Source organism: Symphalangus syndactylus, chromosome 14 (assembly GCF_028878055.3).
Source record: "Symphalangus syndactylus isolate Jambi chromosome 14, NHGRI_mSymSyn1-v2.1_pri, whole genome shotgun sequence".
NCBI lineage: Eukaryota > Metazoa > Chordata > Mammalia > Primates > Hylobatidae > Symphalangus > Symphalangus syndactylus.
In genome coordinates, this window is record NC_072436.2 from 29,758,188 (window position 1) to 29,771,043 (window position 12,856).

A 12,856-nucleotide genomic window follows, 5' to 3' on the forward strand; every position below is an offset into this window, starting at 1 on the left:
ATTACTACTAAATTGAGTACTAGTGTCCAATTAGACATTAATTACAAGTCTAAATATGGCTAATGTTCTAACCAGGATGTCACTAGGCATTTTAATTTTACTAAATTAAATGCAAGGAAATTCAACTTTGCAGATTTCACAACTCAAACACTCTTTTAATTATAAAGGTTTATTTGCATGGGATAGAACAAATGCTCTCTAACCTTAAAACTCTGGTGAAATTAAACATGATATTAAGTGGAATATCACAGGAGTTTAAATAGGAAAAGATTGCTAGCGATCCTGAAAGAAACCTCCCACAAAACCCCATAAAACTTTATCATAGTTGACCCAGCCCCTGCTTCAATGACTCCCCCAATAAAGGGTTCTAACTGTTGCAAATGTCTTCCTTTTATTGAACACAATATTGTCACTGTAATTTCAACCTTTAATTTTATTCCTGCCATTTGGAGCACAGTAGAATAAATTTATTATTCCTTTCAAATATTTGATGACAGCTAGTCTATTATTCCCCTGCCTTACTTTCTCTAGGGTAGCTGGATATATTGCAGTACACCTTCATCATTTTCGTTGCTCTCTCTTGAGCAATCAACATTCTTCTTAAAATAGGGACCTCTGCTATAGGAATGACATATCTCCAAAGCCCTCTCAATTCACAATCTTCTTATAAATGTAACAAACTACATCCTCTGAAAAACTGTCAGAAACTCTATAAAGGTAGAAGGTGGCTTTGGGTATTTCTGTTATACCAAAATAGCTTTCAATTTTTTTAAAAAAATTAATTGTTTCAGGGACTTCTAACTTGTAGGTAACAAATAAGATGCTGTAAAACAATCCTTGTCTCAAAATTTCAGTATATATATTAAAACAATTAAATGAGCATTTAAATAAGAACGAATAGGAAATTGACAAACATAGGACAGTAATTTACTATTGTCCTCTTCAATCCACAGGTAAACTGTCCAGGAAATGGACAGTTTATCATGTCTTACACAGTCTCATTACCTTCTTTTATTTAAACATATCTTTATGTTAACAATTTCACATAAAGAAATATTTTTGATTTTTTAATTTCTGATGCTTGAGTTCTGTTAATAGTTCTTCTCATATCCAATATATACTCCCTATATATATACTATATGTACTATAATATATACTATTACAGTTTTTTCAAGTAGGCTAAATAAATGGCATAATTGCTGAGATGCTTTTTAAGTGAAAAAGTCTTTCAGTTACTTTGTAATCTTAAACACAATTTTGTTAAATGTAATATCCTCTGGTCACAGGCAATCAGATTAAAGAAAATATTAATATACTCATGAATATACTCATTAGTTAAAAACAAGGGAAACAAGTCATTAAAACAAGGTCTCCTGCTATGAAAGGAACTTACAGGGAGAAGTACAACATTCAAGACATCTCTATATTCTAAAGGATGTTTCTTAATCAAGTTTAAACATTATTATAATTACAAAATGTGATGAATTGAAATCAGAAAAGGTTTATTTGATAAAAAACATAAATATAACATTCAAAATTAAATTTAAGGTAATGAATATCTAGATTATTTTCTGTAGAAACTCAGAAAATAAAAATGAATATGAAGTATAAATTAGAAATGGAGTAAAGAACCAATAAATTCAACCTACAGATATGTTTGAGAAGAAGGGAAAGAACACATAAGGAAACAATATCTAAAAGTAACATTTTGTTAACCTTTTTTTAATCTGAATAAAAGGGTCACTTCTATAAGCCAAGTAGTAATGGAGGCTCATAAGAAATATTTCTTACTGAAATATTTTAATTTCAAGATTAGGGAAGTAAATCATACAAGTACAAAGAATAAAAAAAAGGAATACTGAGAAAAAAATCCACAACTGACATGACAAGGCAAAACAATCAGACTGTACCACTGCTGTAAGATTTTGAGGGAAACAAACAAAAAATTGGGAACTAAAATGTCTCCATCCAATTATGTCATTACTCACTTGCAAAAAAAATAACAATGAGACAGCATATTATTTTTATATCTTCTCTTCCAAATTGCTCAACAGTGCTATTTCCCAGGGCTTACTACTCAAACCCCTGTTCTTTGACATGCTTATGAAATCTAAGAGCTCTGTTTCTACTGGGAATCCTACTTTCCATTTTCCCTGCCTTTCATAAAACTCATTGAAGCATTCATCACAACATACTGATTGTATCCTATTCTGCTCTAATTAGTTGAACTCTAATCTGAGGAAAATGCCCTTTTCCTAAATCTAGAAATTATTATATGGTGTATGTTATGGCTTGGCTGTATCCATAAAAACTCACATTAAAATTTAATCCACTATGTGGCAGCATTGAGAGATAGGGTCTTTAAGAAGTGATTGGCACAACAGCTCTGCTCTCATGGATGGATTAATTCATTCATAGACTAATGAGTTGTCATGGGAGTGGAACTGCTGGCATTACAGGAAGAGAAAGAGAGATCTGAGCTAGCACATTAGCATGCCCAGCCTCCTTGCCATGTGATGTCCTCTGTCACCTCAGGACCCTACAGAGCCCCCATGAGCAAGAAGGCTCTCACTAGATGCAACCCCTTGACCCTGGACTTCTCAGCCTCCAAAGTGTAATAAAGAGATTCTTTTTCTTGATAAAGTACCCAGTTACAGGCTTTCTGTTATAAGCAACAACAACAAAAACTAAGATAGTGCATTAAAAAGAAGAAAACATATTATTGCTCCCTAGATTCTTCCTTGAATGATACATGTCAAGTTCCATAGTTTCTTAAGAAACCATTCCCAAAGATGATGGCTGTTAATGGAAGGTATGCAATGCCTAGGAATGCCTTTTATCTTTTTTGTCTTCCTCATCCCTGCAAAATCCACCACAAATAAGCACAAAATCTGTGGTTTTGTTTTTGGTTTGTTTTGTTTTACAGTGTAATTTCAGCCACAAGAAAAATTCTCTATCCACCCATATCAACCCTCAGCTGTTTCTCCAGCCTTTTCTATTTAGAAATTTTAGGGCTACTACTCGTGGCATCTAACAAATTCTATACTTTCAAGGATGGCTGATGTAGCCCAGAGCTAAATGTTGCTATGGCAGTGAAATGATTATTATACCCACATAGCAAATAACGGGGGAATACCTATTTTTTACCAACAGTTTAAAAGTAAGCCATAAAATTAAAACACTGGACTGACTGGGGTCAGGTCAGACCTCTCTAGGCCTTCTTGCCAGGTTAATGCCAGCTCCTTGTGAGGCTTCTCTGGTTGACTGCAGTAATGGTAGCAGGAGAGGGACAGAGCACTTAGTGGGGTTGGCTAGCGGAATAGAGAGTAACTGGGAGAATATGAGTTGGGATTCATTGATATATCACATGCATTTGTGGTATGTCTGCACTTGGTAATTCCATATCCAAAAAATATTATTTCACATAAATTTTAACAAAAGGGTATTTGCGATTGCTTATTTTACTACATCTTTTAACATACACCAGACACTTCAGGACATTTAGAAATATTAGATATATATTTTTGAAGTACTTAAAATTGTCAACTATATATGCAGTAGTGAGGAAGAATGTACACACAGAACAATAGTTATAATCTGAAAATGCCCTTTATGCATGACATGGAGCCCTTCTCTTCTGTACCTTCTCACGGCCTCTGCTTCACCTCTGCTAACATCTGCTAATGTCACTTGGAGAAGTGGTCTAGGAATCCCATTTCCAAAGGTCACTTCCAGAGGCATTTCTTTTCTTTTCAACAAAACAACATTTACAAAATGTCTGATTTTCCAATTCTGCTTTATCATATGTCTCTAACTGTATTACATAAAAAAAGAGCCAGATGTGGCAAAGTCAGTTTCCTTTTACAACTTTAGGAAAAAAGTTGAGAGTAGTTATTTTGTGTGTTTCACATTATATACACAAGCCTTTCTATAAGTGGTCAGTGAATCTTCCCAAAGGAACATGGGCACTTCCTGGCGTTCCCTCATTTTTCTATCACAAAGTCAAGGTCTAGTGGAATGAAGACCTGCATTGCCTTCAGGTCTCCATGTCTCCTGGTCCTTCAGGAAGGGATGTGGTTGTCCCAGGGTCTAGACTCAGTGGAGGACAGCCCAGGCCATGTAAGGCCGCAGAGGTATGTGTGGACTGTGCTCTGTTCTCACCTGCTCCCTCCCAAATTCCAAATTATTTTCTTTTAATTTTCCAAATAGTTATTAGTTGAATGAATAAATAAAAATCACAACACATTTTATAGAATTTAAAATTAATGAGAACCTTAAATATCAAAACACATGGAATATCAATGTGAGATACAATCTCACAACTCTCAGATTAGCAGAAATTGAAAGTCTGAAAAGATCAATTATTGACAAGGATAAGAGAGGGAGATAACTTTAATATTCTATTTCAGGAACTGCAAACTGCCATTCTCACTTAGGAAAGGAATTTGTAAACCTCTAGTAAAATTAAAAATATGTGTACTTTATAACTAGAAATTTCACTTTGATATTTGTGCCCTAAACAAGTCCTTTACACATTGAATAAAATGCCACATACAAAGATGTTCATTTTGGCAATTTCTGCTAAACCAACAAATTAGAAACAATCTCAATATCTACCAATATTTGAATGCAGAAATAAATTGTTATATATTTATACAATGGATTGCTATCTACAAAAACAATGACTGAATTAGATCTATATTTATAAATATAAAAAAATCAAAATAATCTTTCATCATTAAAACAAATTGCAAAATGATATTCAATACAAATGCTAATAACCCATTCAATATCAACTTGTATTTTAGAAAACTTACTCTGGTTAAGGTGTAGAGAAATTACGGACAAGAGAGACAGTAAGTGTATTGAAATATCACAGTAGTAATGATTTCATTGGAGGAAAGGGAGATTCAGAAAGAACACAGAGGAAATTGCATCCATTTTAATGTTTATTTCTTTAAAAATATCTGCAATAACTATGAAAAATGGTTTTTATTTTTTAAATGTGAGTGATATTTAATTGTGTGCATATTATCCTACACTGTAATTTGCCTCCTGGAAATACAGTATTCCAATCTTACTCGCAATTTTGTTTTCAACGGTTTTAATTACCTGTAGTCAACCCTGGCCCAAAAATATTAAATGGAGAATTCCAAAAATAAACAATTCATATGTTTTAAATCACACACTGCTCTGAGTAGTGTGATGAAGTCTTGCATCGTCCCTCTCTGTCTTGCCCAGGACATGAATCATCCCTCTGTCTAGCATATTCACTTTGTCTATGCTACTTACCCATTAGTCACTTAGAAGCTGTCAGAGTTCTCAGATCAACTGTGATGGTTTTCCAATGCTTTTGTTTAAGTAACCCTTATTTTACTTAATAATGGCCCCAAAGTGCAAGAATTGTGATGCTAACATATTGTTGTAATTGTCCCATTTTATTATTATTGTTAAGCTACTCACCCATTAGTCACTTAGAAGCTGTCACAGTTCCCAGATTGACTATGGTGGTTTTGCAATGCTTTTGTTTAAGGAACCCTGATTTTAATAATGGCCCCAAAGTGCAAGAATCATGATGCTAATATATTGTTATAATTGTTCAATTGTATTATTAGTTATTGTTAATCTCTTACTATGTCTAATTTATAAATTAAACCTTATAAATGTGCATGTATGTATAGAAAAAAACATAGTTCATATAGGGTTTGGTACTATCCTCAGCTTTAGGCATTCACCTAAATGCCTAGAGGGTCTTGGAATATATCGCACCATTGATAAGAGAGGCACTGCTCTAGTGCATTAGCGGGAAAGGATTTGCCTGTTTAATGTAGGCAGCCAACTGGTTCCTCTGATGGAATGTGACTTTTGGTCTTTGCTGAAGGTTTGATGGGTAGCAAAAATGTCCCACTATCTCTTTCTCTATTCTACATATTGAATTGAGGATGACTTTAGTTTCTGGATTCATCATTCCTGTTAGGAGACTAGACATCTTACAATAGATTCTTTAGTTTCTTTAGCAATCAATTTCCCTGTTTTGGCCTTAGGGTAAACATTGCTCTCTGAAGTCAGAAATTTTTAAGTTCTAATATGAAATTAACTTAGAAACTAATGAGAGATGTCTTATATGAAAAGCAGAACTGGTTTATTTTTAATGTTTATTTTTATCTAGTGGACAGACCTCATTTACAAGTTCACTTTGGGTTAGGGCTTCAGGCAAATGTATTTATAAAGAAGTTTGATTATGTTCTCAGAAACTTTCTTATTATTTCACAGCCCAACTTTCTAGCTAATGAAAATATGGAGTAATTTAATGGTAAGATTGATACCCCAATTACAGAGTATAAGGAAAAGCCTCCAAAATTCTATGTCCTTCAAACAGCAATAACAGAAAACTGAAGAAATAAAATTGGAATTTTCAGACATTGTTAAAAACTGATGAGTCAATGTTTTGTTCACCAGTTTTTCAACCATGCTATGTTGGAATCATCTCTTCCTCCAAATACAATTCTACCCGCATTTCTCTGACCAAAAATTAAAAAAAAAATCACAAATGATATTAAACCACAGTAAAGAAAGCCTTTACACTGAAGAAAACTAGTAACTATAAGATACTACATTTTAGAGATTTGAAATCTAATAATCAAACTCCTATAAGACAAATGAGGACATTGCATTTCAGGGAAGTAAAGTCATACCATCAAATCATACCGGATGGTACTGGTGTTTAGTGGTAGAACCGAGATTAGGACCTAGATCTCTTGGTTGACAGATTACAAAATAGAAAATGGACTGAGGTGGTTTGTCTGATGTTTGAACTTATAGATTGACATTTAACTTCCCTTGTGTGTTATCTCCACTCTTCTCATAACTGCAAATATAATTGCCAAGGATATGAGTTTCACAGAAGTAAAGTTAGATGGTGATCTCATTCTATTCTTACCACAGACAGAAATCTGACAGCACTAATGGCAAGCGAAAGAGATTCCTAAAATTGAAGTGAGTACAGGGAGTCTTTTAGGTTTAGAATACAAATTACTCAAGAGCTGGCTACATCCTATCTCAAAGTGGATTAATATTGTAGCTCCTCATTGACTGATTTCCCATAATATTTTGTGTGGAGGATGTGCTACTATCCTCTATAAATGCCCCTAATGTTTTCCATGCATGTCAGTTAGGAACTAGAAGCTAGTGCTTCAGGTTGTTTAGAACGCTCCAGGACCTCATGAAAGAATTATGATCAGGATAAGTGTATGAACAGCTTTAGAAACCAGCATAACAAAAAAGAACTGTTATAAAATCAACAAGTTTAACCTATACCACCATCTATTTTATCTTCACACCCCCGCACTTAGAATGAATCATAGGAAAGCTGGACAATGTAATTTGGGAAGTAAGCAAATATAACCGGGCCACCTCTGTTGACATTGGTATTTTATGAATGCTTTGTTGTTGCTATTTTTATTTTGCTTATCATTTCTTCAAAACCCAAAAAATAGAAAATACATGTTACTTGTAAACATCTAGTGAACGGTTATTCTTAATATTACTATGTAAAAAGATAGGTTTTTCTAAATCCATATCTCCCATTGGGTCTCAGCCCCACATCCTTATCTGGGTCAGCTCAAGTGAGAGCTCTTCAAATCTTCCTCAACAAGTCCGTCCTAAGTGTGGCATGCATAGGAAATATCAATAATTGGTATTTGAGGGCCGGGCATAGTAGTACATGCCTGTAATCCCAGTACTTTGGGAGGCTGAGGTGGTAGGATCACTCGAGGCCAAGACTTCAAGACCAGCCTGGGCAATACAGCAAGACCCTATCTTAAAAAAAATTAACCACATATGGTCGTACAGGCCTCTAGACTCAGGAGGCTAAGATGGGAGGATTTCTTGAGTCTGGGAGGTTGAGGCTGTAGTGAGCTGTTTGTGCTATTGAACTCCAGCCTGGGTGACAGAATGAGAGTGTCTAAAAAAAAAAAAAAAGGTATTTGATTAAAGGCTTATTTTGCTAATTTTCTCTATCAGTTGTATAATCCCATGCTCCTCTATAAGAGTATGAGAGGCAGTGCATGTATAGGGTAGTACTTGACAACATGGGCTATGGCATTCTTTGAATTAAGTCCTAGGTGTCTGATTATATGTTGAGTGATCTTGGGAAAGTTATTTAAACTATCTTTATTTCCATGTTGTTAAAAGTTATATGAAAATAATAAGAAAGTTATTGTAGGGCTTAACTAAGTGCATCTCAAGCAGCAAATAAATTTTGTTCCTCAAGTATCTTTTGTCAATGTTTGTACATATTTTTAGCAGTTACATATTGGGGGGATCTCTATTGCCATCTCCTGGATAACGTTACTGCTAAACATCCTACAATGCACAGAACAGCCACCCACAACAAAGAATTGTCTGGCCCATTGTTGATAGTGCTGAGATTGAAAAAGCTTGGCTTAAATGAATTAATTTACATAAAATATTCCAAATAGTGACTGACATATAGTAAGCGCTCAGTAAAGAATTAACAGGTATTGTTAGGATTATTCCATTGCTCCAAACTATTAAAATGTTGACTAAACTGCACTTCTCTTTTCCATGATCAGGTAAAACTTACCTGGATTTTCTACTTCATTGGCACCTTCTAAAAACTTATGCATCTCATCTCATTTGCTATCGTTAGATAGCCCTCTTATCTTTAACACAAGTGTTTATTCTATTCTTCCTTAGAATTAAATGTCTTACTAAGCATGAAAAAAACATATCTTTATGAAATATTCTCAATTTGAAAAGGATCAAACTAGAGAAAGCACTAGCAGGTCAACAAAAGAAATCTCCAAAGTATTTTAAAGAAAAACTATTATATCCTTTATTAAACTAGAGGATTGAGGCCTGATATGCTACAGCTTTAAAAACTGGGGATTCAATGCGTTCATGAAGAATAAGAAAGGAATGTTGAGAGATATTCCAAGAGCATGTTGAAATAACTCACCATGTGTCCATCAATAATTTTTGAATGTCAGCTACGAGACTTTTTTATACATCAGAGATATTTCTGTGATTAGGGACACCTGTAAAGGAATAATAGAGTATTAAACTTTTTCAATATATTTCATCTCTTTGCTTTCCATAAAACTATTCAATATCATAATCTGTCATAGGAATAACATTCCAGCAAATAAGAACACAATATAGTAGCTACTACAGTCAATTGCCTGCAAGGCTGCAGAAATGGTGGTATGATTTTCTCAGGAAATACATCATGGAATATTCCAGGAATAATCCTAATATTGATATGACCTCAATGAATTCTACAAACATTCATGTACAACAACTGTGTGACTGCTTGTATCAATTGCCAGCTTTTAAAAAAGGTAAAGCATCCACATATACTTCCAAGGCAACACTATTTTTCATCATCATGTAGGACAGAATAAAAGGAATTGAGAATTTGATTTGCATTTTGAGAGAACTAGAAATTGACTTCCTGAATATGATTGATGAAATACACTTAAATCATTAATTACATCATCACCCTTCAGCAAAACAATTACCTTAATGAATTAATGGGTGATTAAAATTTTGAAATAACCAACATGGGACCAGAGCCTAGAATCAATCTACTTAATAATGGATCTTAATTTATTTCAAAAGTAAAACATAAACAAATATTTATTTACACCTGTCAGTAAATCCGGAAAAAAAAAGAAATCAGTCAAAGCCCCGTGGCTTGTAGTAATATGTAGATACTGATTTCTACTAAATTGGAAGTTAAAAGTAGCAGTATACATAAAACAAACCTCTCAAAGTTGATTGCTCCTTTGGTGAATAGAGATACAGCACTAAAGACTTTCTACATCTTAAGTACTAGTGATCTCTCTCACCCCTTTCTTCTCTTCTTTCCACCTCTCCTCCTCCTCCTTTCTTCTCTCATCTTCTCTCCTGTTCCCTCCCCTTCTTCCTCTCCCAATTCTCTCCTTTCTTCTTCTCTCTTCTGAATCTGTTTTCCCTGAGAGAAAAAAAAAACATTAATTTTGAACACGTTGAGAATGTGTTACCAATAGGGTATGTCTATAAAGGAGTTACAAAAATATACATATATATGTGAACAGTATGTGTGTGTGTATATATACACACAACATATATGCGTATATATTTATATATATTTATATATAAGCATATATGTATGCATATGTATACATACACCATACATATATACCATACATTAATGTGATATAATATGCATATCATATGAATACATATATCGTATCCATGAGTGCTAATATGAATATACATGTATATATGTACATACATGTATAAATTTAAATATACGCATGTATATATGTATATACACGTATAAATATAAATATATACATGTATATTTATATATCATGTGTGTATATATACAAATCTGTACATATATACATATATATGTTGTGTGTATATACATCTACACATACATGTGTATGTGTGTATATGTGTATATAGTATAATACACGTATTATATATGTAACACATAATGTATATATCATATTATATATGTGTAAATATCGTGTATATAATGTATATATGTGTTTATAATGTATATACGTGTGTATATACACACATATTGCACTCATATATGTATATTTTATAACTCCTTTATAGCCATATCCTATTGTTACCTCATTCTGAACATTTTCAAAAGTAATGCTTTTTTTTTTCTTTCCATCATAGAAACTTGCCATCTCCTATATCTAGCATTCCTTTCTGTGAATTTATCTGTGAGAGATCAGTGATGCCAGCTATGAGAACCATCTTCCACCAGGAGGGTTAGCTTTTATTTTTGTCAGTATCTCCTAGTCTTGTGCCATTTCTCCCCCCACTGATTTTGGCTTAGTGTCCAAGTTCCAGGTTCTGCCTGCCCATGGCACCATTATCCAAAATTTTGTATCTCAACAGCAGTGCCACTCAGGGCAACTCTACTCTTCCTGGGGCCTGTGTGTGCCCAGGCTGGCTCCTTGTGATCTGCCTCCATCTGACCTGGCCCCTTGATGCTGCTCCCATCCCCGTATGCATCTTACAACCTCAGTTTCCCTCCCAGCCCTCTGTTGCTGTCACCTGGGCCCAGGAACTCCTGTACTACTTTCTGGCCACCTAAAATCCATTTCTTTGCTCAATGACTGACTCAAAGAAACTCCAGGCTAGGTCACATTATGTATTTGTCCATTCATTTGACTATGAGGGAGGAATCCTTGGGGAACTCTTTTATCTTTTGAGATATTAACCATGCCTCAAGAGATGGGTGCTAGTGTCTCTTAAAACTCCTGCTCTGTCATGATTCCAGAATTGGAACTTCCACCTCCAAATTTCTCCACCCTCATTTATATGCTTGGAAGGATTTTCAGTCTATTTCCTCACTTCCCAATATGTCTTGAACTCTCTCCGTCCACACTTTCCTTCCTGATACTCCACTGAAACAGCTCTCGTTAAGGTCATAATGACCTCCATTTGCCAATTATGTTTGAGTCTCAGTTTGCCACTTACTGAAGCCATTCACAATACTTGCCATATTCCCTTCCTGGTTGAAATAATTCTGAAGTTGGAGAATACTTCTCTGATTTTTTTTTCTGTCTCACTGAGCTATTTCTTTGTTTCCTTTGCTCTCTTCCATCCAGTCATTGCCCAGCCCTTGTCTTTACAGTTCTTCTTTCCACCATCCATGCTCTTTCTTGGCAATCTCATCAGGCCCTATGCCTTTCAATCCCATATACACCCTATGGATTCTCAGAATTATATCATTATCTTGGACCTCTCCCTTCACCTCCAGAGGCATTTATCCAACATCCTACTGGGCTTCCCCACTTGGCAGATATATTATGTATCTCAATCCTTTTTTCTCTTTTAGCAAAATAGCAAATTTCTTTGTTTCTATAACTGAAAAATCTAGAAATAAAGTCCAGTTGGATCAGGGGTTCAAATGTATCATTAAAACAATATCTTTCCATCTCTCAGCTCTACTTTCTATGTGGCTTTCTTCTTGGGCTGGCTTTATTCATTTGGGGAAAAGATGGCTCCCGATAGGCTCAAGCTCATATGGTTCTTAGAATGCACAATCTCAAATTTGACCTTCTGTATCAGTCTCTCATTGGTTTGACCATAATCCATATGGAAATGTTTACTAAAGTACTGCTATTCGTGACAGACTTTACTATTATCCCAGCATAATAGAAGAGGCATTATAATTGTGTTTGTGTTTGAATCCCTGTTATCTTCTCAATATGCAATGACAATTACAGTCCAGTTCAGACTGAAATTCCAGTCCAGACTCTCAAATTTATGAGCTGTATGACCTTTGGCATATCTAATCATTTCTCTATGCCTCAATTTTCTCAACTTAAAATTAGGATAAATAATAATGCTAATCTTACAGGGTCCGTTGTTTTTCTTGTTGTTGTTTTGAGACAGGGTCTCACTCTGTCGCCTAGGCTGGAGTACAGTGGTACGATCTCAGCTTACTACAGCCTCCACCTCCTGGATTCAAGTGATCCTCTAACTTCAGCTACCTTAATAAACATTTCCATATGGGTCAGGGTCAAACCAATCAGAAACCAATACAAAAGGTCAAATTTGAGATTGTGGGCACTAAGAACCATAAGAGCTTGTATGTATCTCAATCTTAACCTGAAGATACTTAGAAACCAGAAATCTTGACTCAGTTCAAATATATGTTTCTTTTCTATTGTTCCCTGCTTCAAAAAAAAAAAAAATGGCATCACTTTTGCTTCACTATCTGAGACTACTATCTTTAGTTCCACTATTGCTTTCATATCATGTGTGTAATTAATACGCAAGAGCTGTCAGGTTTTCCTTGAAAATATATCCAATA